General features: G+C 36.7%; 1 protein-coding gene across 2 annotated transcripts in view; it reads left to right on the top strand.

Moving 5' to 3' along the window:
* Nucleotides 1-18,854, top strand: part of MAPK10 (mitogen-activated protein kinase 10) — a 327,652-nt gene that overhangs the window by 281,575 nt on the left and 27,223 nt on the right. The gene's annotated exons all lie outside the window — the stretch shown is intronic.

Here is an 18,854-nt window from a genome sequence, read left to right as displayed (position 1 = left end):
TTATTACCTTCCCCTCTAAGAGTTATTTTCTTCCACCTATATTTTATATGCTTTTCTTTTTCAGGGGTTTCCATGAGAGATGATGATTTAGTCCAAAAAGCTTTAGCCGTCCATGAAACACATCCATGTGTTTTTGTTAAATTGTTAACATCTCCAGTGTCTCCTTTTTTTATGTTTAATTCCCAGCCTCTCCTGAGGCAAACTAAGTGGCAGAAATCATAATAGAGAATAAGTTGCTTTGCGTCTCTTTCCTTGATAAGATGCCTGTCATTAGTCAAGTGTGGGCACTACAAACATTTCGCAGATAGAGCTTTTACCAGGCCATTGGTGACTTCGGGAAACCTTACACGGATTAGATGAGAAAAATTAGGTAGTCCAATGCAGAGTATTTCAGATTTATTCCAAATTCACTGCCATAGTAAGATGAGCCTCCATATTGTAAATCTAGGCAGAGTTTAGGAATCTTCCCAGAAGCATCACTTTTTTTTCTTCTCTTTCCAACCATTCAATATCTTCTGTCCAATCTCTTTCTTATGTCTTTGCCTTTCTCCTTTTCTGTGTGGAGCCAAGGTAAAGGGTTATTGTTGTTGCCCATGTGTGTTCTATAGGCCTCCTGATGGGAATGTCCTTTTGTCCCTCTTTTAAATGTTACCATCAGCAATGTTATCTTCACCCCAAAGCATCAAAATCTCCTCAAATTCTTAGAATGACTCTGCTAAATGATTTTTTTTAACATAAATAACTTCAAATTACTTTGGTTGAATTGGTTTTTAACATTCTATTTGAAATACTCTCTTCACTTGTTTTCTCATATCTTTCTTTGTACCCCAAAGTATTCTTGCTTGAGCATAGTTTTGCTTTGTTTCAGCTTCCTTTTGTTTCATTGTGTGCCTGCCCATGTCAAGATGCAAAATTCAAACTGACATAATTCTTATCCTTTCATCCTTCATTGGAGAAGTAAGAGCTGACAGATGGGAGAGAGGATTAGGGAGAACTTTATAAATATAATATTCAAAAAACTACTTTCCATAGTAGCCCAATCCTTACTCATTCAAAAATTTTGGAGAAAACACTTCAGTGATAATTGAGTCTCTCAAGTGTGGAAATTGGGGTGTAATAGTCCTTGGTGACATTTTATTAAGATCTGCTCTCTTAGGCAGTGTTACAATAATGTTGAAATTTCACTTTGCTTATAATTTTTAGTCACTTGATTCAATTCTTACAAGACAAAACTCTAATATTTTTAAGGGTAAAAGATAGAATCATCTTTAGTCTCTCACTCTTGGGAAATAATTTCAAAGATGTTCTTGGGGTGGAATGAGGTAGTGAAATGTAAGAGAAAGTATGATGTATATGTATGTGAAAGGTAAGTATAACATTTTTTTGGATGATTTTCAAGAAAGTAGGTTATGTTGATAAAAATTTTAGACAAACAAATTATTTGAAACTGTTGCTTCTCATTTATTTTGATCATTCAAATCATGTGGTGTATTTATTTTTTCTTACATCTAATGTAATCGGTGTAATTTGTTTTAAACGGATGGTGGCCCAGAGTTTAATTGGAGTCATAAAGTCTGCATTTGTAATTCACTTGTGATTATGTTGCCTATAAAAGAGGCAGTTGTTTAGAATCTATAACAACATATTAATGAATAGCATCAGCGAGTTTTTAAATATAACATTTTATGAAAAATTTCTTTGAAGGATAAGAAGATAAGATTTAGGGTGCTAAAATGGCTAGGATCTTTTTCTCCCTCATTTCAATATTGTCATCCTGGGGAATGGATAGTAACAACATAAGATGTGAATTGTAGGGGAAGGATTTGATAGAGCCTGAAGGTTTAGGAAAAGGGATCAGTTAATGCACAGAAGAACAAACAGGTATTTAACATTTAGACTGGGATCATTGGTTATACAAGGGTAAACATGTTTTACATCTAGACACGTTGCAGTGAATAGGTCGGAATCCTGACCCCAGGGCAAGGATAATTCATTACTCTATAAAATGTATAATACAAGTCACAACTAGGAAGAGACAGATCCTAAAGATGCTAGAAGCAGTGGTCAACTATGCCTTCTGCAATACCCTTAGAAATAGTGCCTTTGTTACTGCATGTGAACATACATTTAAAGTAAAATGACCTTTCTTTATGAATGCATGGCAAAGCTATAATTTCAAAGATCTATTTTCTGCCAAGACTGCCAAGACTTTTGCAAATAAACTCTGGCGTGTTCTATAATCTAAACAAATGGAAGTATCAAATAATCAGAATTTCCATGATTAGAGTCATCCAGGATATCCAGTCTCAAGCAGCCTTCAAGTAACTCACAAGATGTTATAGAGGGAAGGAAATTCAAAGATGAGAGGAAAGAAAAATATGTTTCATTGAAAGAAAATAGAGGCAAGTGGAGAAGGGTAAAGGAGAAACTGCAAGAGAATGTGATGTCTTCAGGAAAAGTCAGAAGGAGAGGAGAGAAACGCTATGTGTACTAATCTATTCATCATACTACAAGCTGTCGTATCACCTGTTTCCAAAAGTGACAAAGTACTAAAATGAAAAGGGAAGAGCTTATGAATGCTGTCATAACTCTAAGAGGGAAAATTATTCATGCAACCATGAAGTTGAGAAATTTAAAAATTGAATGTCAAGGTTAATGATGATCTCTGTAATAGCGCATAAAGAGTTTTAAAGTTACAAATGCTCAAATTATTAGCTACTTCTTATTCAAATAATGTTCAGAGTAACAAAAGAATGGGCCCCAAACAGAGTGCAGAGGCCACATTTAGTGTCAGTGCTTTTTCATGAAATAGTTGGAAGGCATTCTAACTCTGGTTCTGTATTCACCAAGAGGGCAAAAACTTTATATACAAATGCAATTTATTCAGTTGAATGCATCTTCACAGGTATGAAAAATGGCGTAGGTTTAAGTTTCTGCTCTCCCACTTACTAGGTGGCCTTGGTCAAGGTTTTCAACCTTTCTGCAACTCAGTTTTCTTAACTAAGAATAGGGAACATGCATACTTACTGCATAGTGTACCTCTGAGAATATAAAGAGTTAATGTACATGAAGTGCTCAGTACAGTACTTCAGCCAGTAAGGATCATATAAATTCTTCTCTGTCATTGTCGTCGTTGTCTTCTTCTTCTTCTTCTTCTTCTTCTTCCTCCTCCTCCTCCTCCTCCTTCCTCCTCCTTCTTCCTCCATCTCCTCCTCCTCTTCCTCCTCCTTCTTCTTCTTTTTCTCCTTCTTCTTCTTCTTCTTCTTCTTCTTCTTCTTCTTCTTCTTCTTCTTCTTCTTCTTCTTCTTCTTCTTCTTCTTCTCCTCCTCCTCCTCCTCCTCCTCCTCCTCCTCCTCCTCCTCCTCCTCCTCCTTCTTCTTCTTCTTCTTCTTCTTCTTCCTATTACTATTGTGACTTTTAAATGCAAAGCTCAACTACCTTTTGATATTTGGAAAGATACATATATTTAGTAAAAAGACCAGCTGGCCAAGAAACTGTAGAAGTAGTCTACAACATTTAAAAAATAATAATCCGGGGCGCCTGGGTGGCTCAGTCGGTTAAGCATCTGCCTTCGGCTCAGGTCATGATCCCAGGGTCCTGGGATCGAGCCCCGCATCGGGCTCCCTGTTCGGCGGGAAGCCTGCTTCTCCTTCTCCCTCTCCCACTCCCCCTGCTTGTGTTCCCTCTCTCGCTGTGTCTCTCTCTGTCAAATAAATCAATAAAATCTTAAAAAATAAAAATAAAAAAAAATAATCCCTGGAAATTATGTAGCTCCTACAAGATTAGGAGAGGATAGAGGCACATTATATAGTTCATAAATCCTCATTGTAATCATCTTTATGAAACTAGAGGATATTCAGGACTGTTTGGGGAATCACTTTAAATATCTTCCCTGTGCTCTGTTAGAGGGAAATACAGAAACAGTGAGGATCAGTTACCTTATTTCTACCAGATTCTTGAGTTTAGAGACCCTGTTAGAGAACAGGGCAGTTTTCACTTTGCAACCTCTGAGGGCAGGGATATAGAGACATTTTAGGGGCATTATCATGAACTGCAAACTAAGGAAAAGTTGATTAACTGTTTCAGGGCATATAAAAAGGGAATTTAAGAAGAATATGAAATGTGACCCCTTTTTAAGCACACTTTTACTTCTCTCAGAAATCTAGAGCACCCTGAGAAAGGTTTCTATAGTTGTTCTGCATTGCTAGGGGTGGGAGAGGGAGACAGGAGCAGGAGAGGGAGGGGAGGGAGAGTTGATATGTTCAGCTACCAAACCAAAGACATCAAAACTCAAAGTAATCCCCATAAGGAAGCCAATTAAAAATGTAGGGGGCAGAGAAGGACATTTGTTTATCTCTCAGTTCATGACAGAAAGGAAGGATCAGGACCCAACACTAGAACCATCATCTAAGATGAGACTGATACTGGGGACCAGGCTCATGACCAGCAGTGCTTAGCCAAATCCACTGTTGTGTTGAATGAAGCCTTTGTCTCAGAGAGCCTCAGATACAGTCCTCAGTGGTCAAAACATTATTCTAGAAATCTGGACAGAGGGGCAGTTTGAACCAGTCAGGCAGTTGGTATCTAAGAATTCTTTTCCCTAGTGGGCAAACCCTGGGGACTTGAGAACCCAGAAAAGTGGCGGCAGGCAACACATGGCCTTCTGTATGGTAGCCAAGTCAAAGTTACAGGAGGGAATGCTGGAACAGAGGCATGGAATGTGGACTTAGGGCTGAGGAGTAGACTGAGGAGAGAGCCTGGAAATATTTTGGTTGAGAATATAAATACACATGTCATCCTTATAGAGACCAAAGAGAAGGTGTGACTAATCCAGTTAGTTTGGGTAGAATGTGATTAAGGAAGCAAGGTTGTGCTGAGCTTGTTTATTATTTCTTACCTAATTCAAGATTAATCTGGGAATTGGGACAGGCTGGGTGGGAATTTAATTTGCCTGTACAGATCCTGAGTTAAACAACCTGGTCTTCAGATTCCCAGTGAGCGTATAACCCCGGAAACAGAGTAACACATGTTTTAGCACTGAAGTTCAATTAAAACAACCACTTAGAAAATATAAGCCCAGAATAGTCAGTAATGTCACACATTACTGTTTGTAACATAAGGTAATTAATAGAGTTTTAAATGTTTTATTGATATTATTATTTACTATGTCATTCCTTTAGGGACTATGTTATTTTTTGCCTCCAGTAAAAGGATTTATAGGAACAAGCTAACCTGACTATGTTAAGCTCTTTTATTACAAGACCATCACAGATTTCCTCCTCTTTGAGGAGAGTTACTGACATTGTTTTAGCCGTCTTCTTGTCTGCCATTGTATCTTATCAGTCATTATCAAAGAAAGCACATGAAAGGATCATCAACCATACAGGAAATATGCATTTTTTTCAATCTTCTTATAACATAGATATGTAAATTTTCTTTTATTTATTTTTTGAAGTCCCACTTCCTTTTTTTTTAATTGAAGTATAGTTGACACACAATGTTGCATTAGTTTCAGCTGTGCAACATAGTGATTCCACAAGTCTGTGGTTACGCTACAAGTGTGGCTACCACCTGTCACCGTATGCTATTAGAATATCATTGATTATATTCCCTGTGCTGTACTTTTGTCCTTATGACTTATTCATTCCATAACTGGAGGCCTGGATCTCCCACTCCCCTTCTTTCATTTTGCCCAACCCCCAATCCCTTCCCTTCTGGCAACCATTAGTTTGTTTTTTTCATTTTTAGTCTGTTTCTGCTTTTTGTTTGTTTATTCCTTTACTCATTTCTTTTGTTTATTAGATTCCACATATAGGTGAGATCACATGGTATTTCTCTTTCTCTGACTTATTTCACTCAGCATAATATCCCCTAGGTCCATTCATGTGTCTCAAATGACAATATCTCATTCCTTTTCATGGCTGTGTAATATTCTTGTGTGTGTGTGTACACACCACATGTTCCTTGTCCATTTGTCTGTTGGTGGGTACTTAGGTTGCTTCTGTATTTTGGCTATTGTAAATAATAGTGCTATAAACATAAGGGCTCATCTATCTTTTCAAATCAGTGTTTTCATTTTCTTTGGGCAAATACCAAGTAGTGCAATTACTGAATCAAATAGTATTTCTATTTTGTTTAAAGATTTATTTATTTATTTATTTGAGAGAGATTTATTTATTTACATGAGCAGGGGGAGGAGCCCAGAGAGAGAGGGATAGGGGAAGCAGATTCCCTGCTGAGTGGGGACCCAGACCAGGGCTCAGTCTCATGACTCTGAGATCGTGATCTGAGCTGAAACCAAGAGCTGGAAGCTTAATCAACTGAGCCACCCAGGCACCTCTAGTATTTCTATTTTTAATTTTTAAGAACCTCCGTAATGTTTTCCACAGTGGCTGCACCAATTTACATTCCCACCAACAGTACATGAGGGTTCCCCTTTCTCCATATCCTGTCCAACACTTGCTGTTTCTTTTGTTGTTCCTTTTAGCTATTCTGACAGGTGTTGAGGTGATATCTCATTGTGGTTTTGATTTGCATTTCTCTGATGATTAGTGATATTGAGCATCTTTTCATGTGTCTGTTGGCCATCTATATATCCTCTTTGGAAAAATGTCTCTTCAGGTCCTATGCCCATTTTTTTATTGGATTATTTGTTTTGTTTTATTTTTGATGTTGAGTTGGTTGAATTGTAGAAGTTCTTTATATGTTTTGGATATTAACTACTTATCAGGTATACCATTTGCAAATAGATATATGAATTTTAATGTTGCATATATCTGGAAATATGTTCAAGGTAAATCTTTTTTGTTGTTCAAGGTAAATTTTAAATGAGAGCTTAGAGATCATTGTGGAATGGTTTTGTGCTGCTGTTCAGCAAATACCAACATTTAGAATATCATCCATTTGTGATCAGCTGCAGGAACACAGGACCAGAAACCATGATGAGGAAAGTAGAATAGGGCTAAGCATGGGGTCAGAAAGCATTGAGAAGAGAATCAGAAGCCTGTGGTCAAAGTAGGGCAGGTTCCAGAGCTTGGTTTGAGCAATTCAGGGTGAGAGCTGATTCCGATTTGTGGACAAATCAGATGAGACAGGCAGGTAACAGTTCAGGAGAGACATGTGGTCTGACGTCAGAGGTTTGAATAGATGCCACACTAGAGGGCATTTTGAACAGTGCAAAGCTAAGGATATTTTCTGATTTGAATGTAAAAGTCAAGAGCAAGTACTCTTGGAACAACCCAGAGATTAGCAATTGTAGGAAGCTACTACCAACCCTAGAGTGAGGATCTTGTTTACTGGAGCCCAGGCCTCGGTAGTGATGGCCTGTCTAGTGAGTCAGACATACAGAGACGGAGGAGCTACAGCTGCTTCTGGAAAGAGGAATCAAGAGAACTAGCCTGGCTTTTCTCCACTCCCCCCATCTCCTAGTAGTGTCTCCTTCCTGTCAGCTAGACAAACCCTAAGTCAGCTAATAGGTGAGCCTGGGAAATGCAGCCTGCAGGGGCTAGCCTCTGAGACACAGAGCAGTAAAAGGAAAGGTGAAGACAGTATCTGTGGGCAAATAGGGTGAGGGCTGGCTCTTACCTATCTGTTCTTTCCTCATTCATAGCTCCAAAATTCTGACTAAGTAAAATTGAAGTAAAACTGACTTAATCTGGAAGGTACAAAACTTTGGAGATCAGAAGAGGTGCTCAGGGGCTTCACTAGGTAAAAATAAAGTAAACATTACTTCTAATAACCCTTAATAATTATTTCATTTTCTTAAGTATTTTGTGATTTTTTTCTAAGGAATCACAAGTACTATGCCAATCTGATAGTCTTGGCATAAGAGTAGTTCTCATTGGGTTTTTAATTGAATGTGCATACTTTCTTCCTTTTATATGTTGGTGTCACTTTTTTAGTTGTTTGTTATATGATTGATGAGGAGGCTAAACCTTGTTAAACCAATGTTGGACAATGTATGCTTGTGGAGAATGAGGGATTCATCCATCTGTTTTCCTTTAGGTTGCTTTAATTTTACTCTGCCACTGCCAACTAGGTAAAATACACACACACACACACACACAAACCCCTTTATCAATCTTTCTTCTCACCCACCTCTTTGTTATTTCTTCTTTCTTTGTCTTTCCTTTTCTTCTCAGCCTTTTCTCTTTTTTATTCAGCTCCTATGGAGCTGTTCATACAGGCCTTGATTATTTGTTAACAGCTTAATATTCATTCATTCATTCCATAAATTTCATTGAACCCAAATTCTGTATCCCACTGACCTACAGGTGCTGGTGATTCAGCCGTAAATTTAAAAACAAAAACAAGGTTCCTGCTTCATTGATGTTGGTGGGCTTTTATTCTGTTAACAGCTAATGGGAATTTTTATTGATTGGGAATCTTATAACTTATCATCTCTGGACATAATTCTTCCAAATATGGGTTATCTATCTTATTTGACTATTTAACTTCTTTAGTGTATAATTTTCTGAATGTAAGAAGAATCTGTAATAACTTGTCCCTGTTAATGTTAACCAGTTATAACTAAGTCGTCAATGACTATCTTCTAATCTTTAACTAGACGTGCATCGGTTGCTTTGAATTATACTTAACAAATCATGCTCATCTATCTCTAGCTATGATTTAAAAAAAAAAAAACTATTTGGCTTTGAATATAAATCAATGCCCTGACAGGTTTTAGTAATTGAAATGCATAGATTATTATTGAATAATCAAAGAATCCTGAAGTTGGCATACTAAGTAATGGAAAGACATTTAAAGATTCATCTATAAATATATTAACTATCTGGAGCCTTCAGACAAAATTCAAGTGGTTGAGGATGATGGTGGGGGATTATTCTCATTCTCTACTTTTTATTCTCTTGAATATATTTTATAGTAAAAACTAATAAAATCCTCAGTCATACTCAGAGACATAGCATCATTTGTCTTTTTTTCTTTAATGCAAAGCAATGGAGGCAATGACTTTTTAAATATTAAGACACTAGTTTTCTTATTATTTTGGTGAAATGTAATTTTTCATCCTCAACAAAAATTTTTAGATTACTACAAAAAAAATTCTTAAATAACTCAAACGTTGCAGGTTATATTTGTTTAAATATTTAAAAGGTCTTTTCTATAGTTTGAGAGCTACTATTAAATGTTTTATAATACACTTTATTTCCAAAGTGCTTCCTTCTCAGGCACTCTCAAGGCAAACAAAAATAACATCTATTAACTGTTTAAGCATGTGTTTGTATCCCGTGGGGGAAATCAGGAAACAAAAACAGTGGTTTCTGAATTTCAGATTTCAGATTACTTCTTCCGAAGCTGTCTTCAGGACATGCCCTAACCTTTTGATATGACTCACCACAGAGAAATGTCAGCTACAAAGAAGATAATCCCCTTTCCTCTCAATGGGAGAGACACAGCCTATGCAGAAAACAGTTTTCCTTTATAACTCATTTATCTCATCCCTCTAGATACTTCATGTTTAGCACAACAGTGTTAAACTTGACTGATTTAATAAAGAGATTATAAAATATTTAAAGCAAGCACATATACATTTTATTCAGTGGTTTATTGCCAAAAAGTGGACAACTACTGATGAACTATTTGAACAGTAGATGCATCAAATTCATATTCATGGCCACCCATATTTTTTCTTATTTTTAAATTTATATACACTCTGAGTCTAGCAGAATGCATTTAATGTCGAGTTTGCTTCTTGATGCTATATGGGCACACCCACTTTTAGTAAGAAATAAAAAAAAAAATCCCCCCCTTTTTTAGATCCTTGCAATCATGTTTTTTCTCCTTGAAATTAAATTGGAAAACTTACAGAGTTTTTTCTTTCACACTTACAACCAGACATATCTGTATATGATAAAGCACATGAATTGAGTTTTCTCAGGGAAGTCCTATATGGAGCTTTTATAAAGAGAATTACTCTCAAAAAGATTTCTCAGGTTGTTTCTAGCAATTTAAAAATATTGAACAAAAATTATATGTAAGTTCTCTTAAATATTTTTACAAGTAGAACAACCTACCTCATTTCAGAGCAAGGAAAAGAATTACTAAAAATGGGACCTGAAATATTTAATGTTAGGGATTTCATTTCCATAGTATGATATAGCATTCACTACGATGTTTTAAATTGGGCAATCAGTCTAAATATTTCCCCAGTGCCCTTCACTGGTCTGGTCTATACAGTAATCTGTGTTCAATTCACGGGTGACCCTGTGTTGTCAGGAGCTGGAAAGACAAAGAGGTTGCTGAGTGATGCTGGAAGGTGAAGTATCATTACTCTCTTCTCTCCATTCGAAAACTGCGATCGTTTAAATTCTGTTTCTCAGACTAAATGTTCCTATGAATTCTTTTAAATATGATTTGTTCTACTCACACAGAGTTAATAAACTGGCTGGATCCCTCTCTCAGCTGTTATCTCCATCTGTCCTGACACAAGGACTACCTCTTTGAGTCTTATGATTTCTTATTATTACAGCATACAGCATGCTGTGAAAAAGCTAGGGCAACACCCTGGCATGCTTAATTTGAGAAATAGCTTTGTGTCATCTAGCTGTCATAGAAGACCCTTTTAGTGGGGAGTTGAACTCTGAGTAGGTTTGTTATACTCAGAATGTCTATAAATTTAGAAATAAGTAGGAAGAAACATGATCTACAATAGATGTGAATTTGATGCACTCTAATTATGTGTTTAATTATAGAAGGAGCAATTCATATTTTGTGATTCTCATTTGCTTGGTGAAAGTTAAATCAATGTCTCTAATTTTTAATATCTGCCATTTGCAGAATTCTAAATTTCCATCTGTTCATGCTGATGTATTCTTTCAGCAGCAAAATGTGAGCAATTTACTAATTGCCTTCTAGAGAAAATATAACTTGCATTGCATTTCACATGCCCAGTGCCTCAGCTGTTAAAGTGAAGATATCTTTTGAATCACACTGGAATTGTTTTGATGCCATGTATTGTGTTGGTGGGAGCTTGTCAAAATATTTGTTGTACATAGATGTAGCCACCTACTTTTAGTGGCCCCTCTCCCTACATGACTTTAAGAAAAATATGTACTTCACTCAGACACTAATTCATTTTTCTCTAACCTTAGCAAATCGTTCTACTGAGGAAAAACATTCTCCTTGATTTCAATTCATTGGGATATTCAGAATCCACTGAATATGTAGGATTCTTGAGTGTCAAAGATGGAGTAGTTGAATAATTCATTTTCAGGAGATACCTGTTTACTGACTGGTAGAGTCTATGCTCAGGTTTTTCTTTTCATATATTACATTGAGCCCTTTAGACAGTAAATACTGTTAGTCTCTTGAATAGACCACTGAAGGAGAATTCTTTTTGAAAGGCAGGGGAAAAGCAGAAATTATTTTTCTAGGACATTCCATATCTGGTGCTCTTTGAAAGGCCTAGTGAAATGTTCTGTCAAGTTCTTCCAAATCTATCAATTTTTTTCTTCTCTCCTAGTTGATCTCTTAGATACTGTGAGATCCACTGACTTAACTCAAGGGAGTAAGCATTTATGAGGGTGTATTTTATTTTCTTAATATTTTCATCCTGGAAAGAAGAGATTATTCAATTATGGCATTTGTCTACGATGCCACAAAGTAGTGTAATCCATAAACTGTGGGAGAAAAAAATACATAATGCATTCCCCTTTCAGAGCTGCTCCTTAAGTGATAAGCGAAGAAGTTAATGTTGGAATTGTAAAGTGTTCTGTCAATGAAAACTTACCAAATTTTATAGTAAGAAAGAGAATACAAAGAGGGGGAAAGAATAGGAGTAGGTCATAAGAGAGAATCTCTGTTCAACAGCTTTGCCGTGTAGCGGTCTTAAAAATGGCTAATCTCTAGGATGCATAACCTATTCGGTAATTTGCATTCCTGCCTTATTTGTCTACTTGCAATGTTGCTAAAATAATCAAACTAGATTGTTTCTTCCCCACAATTTTTTGTCCTTCTTAGAAGAATCTCCTCTAAACTACTGTGTATATAAGTTCAAGGGCAGCTCTAAGGCACTCCTACCCATCCTCTTATCCTTATGAGTGTTTTCAATATACAACCTTTATTGATAAGGAAACTAATACTGCAGAGGTGGTGATGTTATCTGTAAGGCCCACATGTTAATTATTATATAGAAACCTTGTGATTTCAAGGTCATCTCAGTTCTATTCCTAGTAGTAATGCTTATTTGGTGGATAGCCCTGTTTAAGTTTCTAACTCTGCTCTTGTTTGTTACTTAACATGTCTTTTCTCTGTCTCTACCAGATTCAATGAGGTTTGCATGATAAACTTTGTAATAGTATATTCTCATAGTATATCCTCCTTTTTAAAAAAAATCCCAAAATATACACATGCCCATCGTGCACAATTCAGTGTAACAAATGCTTATTGCATCCCAGTCATATGTTGAGCACTGCACCAAAACTAAGATGCACAAATGAGGGAAACATTTCCCTGCCCTTAGGAACTCACAGTCTAGCTTAGTAGCTTTCTTGTTCTAGGAATCATTTATCACTAGAGGTTCCTTGGATAGGTTTTTCAGGGCTTGTGAAAAAAGTCTTAAAATTGTATGCCTGTAATTACATGTGTACATCTTCCTAGAGATTGATAGTTCATAAGCATTATGACACTTTTAGAGATATTACCTCTGAATTTAACTCTTAATATTTTAAAAAGCAACTGTCTACCACAGAAAGTTTTGAATGAGGGGGCTACAAAATTTGGATAATTTACTGTTAGAGTTGACTATCAGTTACAGGCATAACCAAAAGAATTAATGCACTGCTTAGAAAATCTCAGCTTATTTCCTTGAGATATTTTTTATTTGTAAGAAAAGATCTTTCATCTGTAAAGATCCTACTTTTTTTAGGAAGGGTATGTAAGGGGAATGACTGGTTAATATAAAGCACAATGCTTTCAGTTTTCATTATTATGACTTTTAAATTTATTGACAATATGAAGAAGTTTCCTATGGTTTTAGGTAAATTGAAAGATGTCCTTTCTTCAAGAAATAGAAATTAGCAGCCAGTGTCTATTTTTCAAGTAGCTAACCCTTTTGTTGTGCTATGAAGCTTTCAAGAGTTCAGTTGGCAAGTTCGTTTACAGCTTTGTGGTGGCATTGTTCCACAGCAAATAGCAGATTTCATGAGAATGGTGAGTCCAAATTTCCTTATATCTTGCTTCTACTTTGTTTCTCCTCATGAAGGATGTACTTCCTTTGCACTATCCATTTTTCTCTGCCCTGTTTGTCTCCAGAGATTTTTGTTTGTTTCTTTGTTTTCCAAGAAGATGTTTATGTTGTGCATTGCAACATAAAAGTGAAACAAACAAGTGAACAAGAAAACACATAAAAAGGCATAATTTCTTCATTATGCAGGGGGATCATAGAGTTAAATGAACCAACCATCTTGCATTAGAAGTCATACTTAGAATTGGTTATACTATCAAGGTTAAGAGGTAAATTGAGAAGTTTCACATTCTAGGGAGAGAGGGGAAAATAATTAGAAAATATAATTCTTAATGATGCTGAAAATATATGTGCAGTCATGTGAAAACAGACAGTTATTAAACCTGTAGAATGTTTACCTTGACTTTTTTTAGCCCCAAATGAAAACTTCAGAGATGAAGTCAGCATGCCACTAGAACTGTACTAAAACCAAAAGTCCATGGAAGTTTGGGGAGCTGCAGATTCAGGAAAAGGGCAGGCAGGAAGCATTTTGGAGTGCTAAATCATGGTAACCTTCAGATTCAGGGAAAAGACTGAATCTGAACATTTTCTTACCAAGTGGAGAACTATTGCTTAGGCCCTAGGGCATCCATCATATGTGAGGAGAAAGTAAAATGGATTCATCCAACGATGAGACAGAATATTGAAAAGGTTACACTCCCTTTTTATGTCTATTAAAGTTTATGGTCTTGCACAGAGTATTGCTATAATAAAATTATTATGTCCCTTTTTAATGGCAAGACAGTCATAAGAATGATGAAAACCATTTCCCAAACTTGGTGAAGGTTTAATAGGAGACTCACAGGGTCATTTGTGAAATATTGGCCTACAATATCTTGTGAAAGAATGGAATTTATTGTTTATTGAAAATGCTTTTAATTCATAACCAAAAGAAATTCCTCATAGCTTCTAATTCCAGGGAGAATCTGATTCCCATCTTTATGTGCTTTTTTTGAAAACTGAGCTCCTTTCATGTTCCTCTAAAAGTGGTGAGGGATAAAATGCTATGCCTCAGTCCCTTTTTCTGAAAATTTCTTAAGATGTTTGTTATTTTGGACTAAGTTCAGCAGAAAACACTTTTAGTGACTTTGTTTCATGACATATGCACCAGAATGCTATTTTCATAGTAGGGCAATGTATCCCCACTTTTTCTGAAGCAGGCTTGCTCATGGTCCCTACTCCATTGTTTTGTGACTCCTGTTTCATCACCCAAAAACGTTTATAATTGGCCATAATTCTTACACATACACTCACAGAAGAGTTCATAAGCTCAACCACAAATAGAAGGCTTAGCAACAATCAAAGCAAAAAATGTGGCTTGCAATGAGTTAATTTATAATACTGTAGCATATAATGTAGCTTCTTCAAACCAAGAGGTCCTAGGCAATGGGAGAAGACAAAGAGCTACAGAGTGTGGAGACCAAGATCATGATACAGAAGATAGTAGAGGGCAATCGAGACCACTCAGGGTCTACAGTGAGAAGACCCAGACTCAGGACCTCATTCTACCTTGGACAGGTACACTTCATTTATCCCCTAAACTTTTATTGAACTTCAATTACACATGGCCATCGAGGATTCATTAATTATACTAATAAAAAAGACCTAGTTCCTGTTATTTAGTAGCTTATTGTGCAGTAGGATTGATAGATAAGTAACTGAGAAATTATAACCACTCTGGTAAATTCTATGAAAAGGTGCTATAGAAGCCAAAGTACGTTATGTACTAATGTAATACCTTACATTAGCACATAGTTCTCTATGATTGTATTTGTATAAACTGTCTTTTAGTAGACAAAGGAGGCTTTCAGGAGGATGAAAGTCTTAAATAGGACCAGAAGGATGGGTAAGAGTTAGCCAAATGAAAGGGAGGTGGAAGAGTACGACCTTCCTTCTAGACAAACAAAGCAGCCTATTCAAATGCCAGAAGAGAAGAAAGACCTTCTTGCAGTTTATCTGAGGAACTGTGAGGTAATGCAATGTGATCAGAGATGAGAGTCATGAGAAAGCAGAGACAAGGTCAGGAAGCACAGTTAAGTCATTTCCAGGGAGCACCCATGCTGAAGGTAGGGGGAGTGACTGGAGGAATATCATTCAGAAATGTGTGTCTTAGAGCATTCTTTCTCATTGGTGGGATGATGAATATTAGAGAAAGACCAGTTAGGAAGCTAGTGAAGTGGTTAAGAGAAGAGATGATGGGGGTGGGTGGTTGGGGTGCCTCAGTGGCTCAGTTGCTTGGGTGGCTGACTCTTGGTTTCAGCTCAAGTCATGATCTCGGGGTCCTGGGATTGAGCCCCACCTCGGACTCTGCACTCAGCGGGGAGTCTGCTTGGGGATTCTCTCTTCCTCTCCCTCTGCCCCCCACCCCACCCCCTGCTCTCTCTCTTGATCTCTCTCTCTCTCTCTCGTTCTCTCTAAAATAAACTCTTAGGAAAAGATGATGGTAAAATGAACTTCAAATGCAGTGGGGATGAAGAAAAAAACAACAGATTCAGAGATGTTTTTGGTAGTATAATTATGGCAACTAATCTTAACCTATTAAATTTCCAGCGACGTTTTAAGAGATAAAGTATTATATGTGAAAGTGGTCAGTAAACTTTGAAACCACATGATGTTATTAAAGAAGGACTTTTTAGCCTACAGGTGTGATTGAAATAGTTTAAACCTAACAGTTTTAACCTATATGACATAAGGTAAATGAAAGTGTCATTTATTTCTATCTTATTAATAAAAAGCTCAGAATTATTTTCTTTTTAAATTTGCCTTAGACTATTTCATTAATGAATGAAAAGCCATGCTCTGTTTGAAGAAAATCCACTATGTGAAATGTATTAATTAAATGGAAAAATAGGGGGAGAGTGGTAATATACCTTACATTAGTACATAGTTCTCTATGATTGTATTTGTAAAGAAGAAACTTGAGTGATTCTCAACCTTTTGTCTTCCACAACATACCTGAGAAACAGTCATCAATTTATTATGGTCATCAATTCATTGGCACTCATTAAGACAATGATTTTTTTTTAAAGATTTTATTTATTTGACAGAGAGAGACACAGTGAGAGAGGGAACAAAAGCAGGGGGAGTGGGAGAGGGAGAAGCAGGCTTCCCGCCGAGCAGGGAGCCCGATGCGGGGCTCGATCCCAGGACCCTGGGGCCATGACCTGAGCCGAAGGCAGACGCTTAGGACTGAGCCACCCAGGCACCCCAAGACAATGATTTTTGACAGGATGTGTGGGGTATGTCAAATTCTTGTGGTCAAATTATTAACTGGAAATAATTCCTCACCCTCAGGTGATTCTGTTTCCTACCCAATCACCCCCTACTTCAGAGCACTTTGTCCTCACCACACATACCTTAGATATTATTGCTTTAGGAGCAACTTGAGGATAAGGGCTTTTTTGTCTCATCCATTGACCTCATCTAAGTCACTACATGTTCTTAACACACAGTATATTTTCAGAATAATTCATTGAATTAATGAAGTGTTTTTAATCAATTTATATTGACTATTTTATTAACCTTCCCACCCATTTTTCTAGTCTACATTACCCCAGTGAAAAGAAACCCTACCACTACCTCCGGATACCATTATTCTTATTTTACAGAATTTTAAAATGACTTTTACACAGTCACACAGCTAAAAACCAAGGTTCTAAGCCAGTGCTCATTTCATTATGTCACAATATCTTTTAAAAGGCTCTATTTTTCAACATATACAAGGTCTTTTAATAATTTACATACTGAAAAAATATAGAATAGAAATGAATTTAAAATAATATTTACCACTTTTTTTATAAACATTTTGTGTATAAAAGGGATACATGAATGTTCTCTTATATAAGGTGCCAGCCATTGAATCATATAGAGAGAAGAAGCAGTAATTATTAGATTAGTAGAACTCTTTTGACTGAAAAATTTTATTAATCCTGAATCTTTGTGTCATGTTCTAAGATTTTTCAGAGAAATCGATGCAGGAGAGGGAAAAAAACTGTATAAAAATTATATATTTTAAATTTATAAAAGTATTTTGGAATTGAAAAAAATATTAAAATTTAAGTTATGATACAATAGAATTTCTCTAATGACAGTAAAGTATAGACAAACCCATTTTCCTTAATAAAGTTTCTATTTCTGTAACTATGTTTCGGTATTCACTGTGGATTTGCATGTTAGGGCTGTTCATTTATGCTAATGTGAGGAGTATAGTTTTCTCTGATTAATGTCCCTAGGATGGATTGTTACTGAGTCATGTTACTAATATAGAAGTGCTAAGGATATTCCCCCCTGTTCATCTTGCTTCTGTTTTGTGACTAAAGGACAGAGGCACAAATGACATGTGGCCTTAATTATAGGCTAACTCAGCAATATTTGTGTACAGTGTATTGATTTTTCACCCAGAACGTTTTTCTAGCTTCTTAAAGCTCATGTTTGCCTTATAACATATCATTGAAGCTAATGTGGCCTTTGCTTGTGGGAAGTCCTGCAATAGAAACTTCTGCTTCTCAAAATTTTGAGTTAACATATTTCTTTATAACCTTCCATGTGCCATTATCATATCACACGTTATGCTGAAATGAACCACATTTAGGTCTGTCTCTCCCAGCTCCACTCGTCTAAAGTTCCTTGGGAGCAGAAATTCAGTGCAGAAAACAGTGATGAGAGCAGTGACTGATGCATGTTGTATGACCAATACATTTAATTTGTTTTTTTTTTTTAAAGATTTTGTTTTTATTTATTTGACAGAGAGAGACACAGTGAGAGAGGGAACACAAGCAGGGGGAGTGGGAGAGGGAGAAGCAGGCTCCCTGCGGAGCAGGAAGCTCGATCCCAGGACCCTGGGATCATGATCTGAGCCGAAGGCAGATGCTCAACGACTGAGCCACCCAGGCGCCCCCCAGTACATTTAATTTGAATTGAGTTCAACTGTCCTGTGCTGACCACTTTTCTAGTGCTTATAAAACCCTCTCTCGTATCCAATCTTATTTAAGCCTCAGGAAAACCCTAGAAAATGATGATTATCCTCAACCAATCTTACTGGCCTTACCTTCTAAATATTTCCTGACTTGGACCACTCCTCATCTGTTGGTCTACACAGACATCATCTCTGCCCTAGACCATGTCATAGTCCCCAACTTGTCTTCCAGTCCTCTTGTGTCCCTGGTAGTCTGTTCTCCAAATGGCTAGAGTTTTCCTTTCAAAATATGAAACAGGTTACATAATTACTCAACTAATACTCGTCATTGGCTTCTCATCCTATTTATAATAAAATTCAAAGTAATTGCAATGGCTTACAAGGCTGTACTTCAGTGTAGTTCCAAATTTTGTTATCATAACCCATAGTAAGAAAGGTGTTTTATATTGCGATTCCATGTCTGTGAAATCATGACCTGAGTGGAAACCAAGAGTTGGGCACTTAACCAACTAAACCACCCAGGTACCCCTACCCCCAACTACTTTCTGATTTCATTTTCTATACTCCTCCCTTTCCACTCTGCTCAGTGTACTGGCCTCCTTGCTGTTCACTAAGCATACCAAGCAATCTCACCCATCAGGGTCTTTACATTGCAGTTTCTTTTGCCTTGACCATTCTTCCTTCAGATATCTATAT

The sequence above is a fragment of the Mirounga angustirostris genome, unplaced genomic scaffold, assembly GCF_029215605.1.
Source record: "Mirounga angustirostris isolate CCGP_5_RB_7025 unplaced genomic scaffold, mMirAng1.0.hap1 SCAF_2, whole genome shotgun sequence".
In the NCBI taxonomy this organism is placed as follows: Eukaryota; Metazoa; Chordata; class Mammalia; order Carnivora; family Phocidae; genus Mirounga; species Mirounga angustirostris.
Note: the sequence above shows the minus strand (reverse complement) of the source record. Positions and strands in the feature narration are given on the sequence as shown.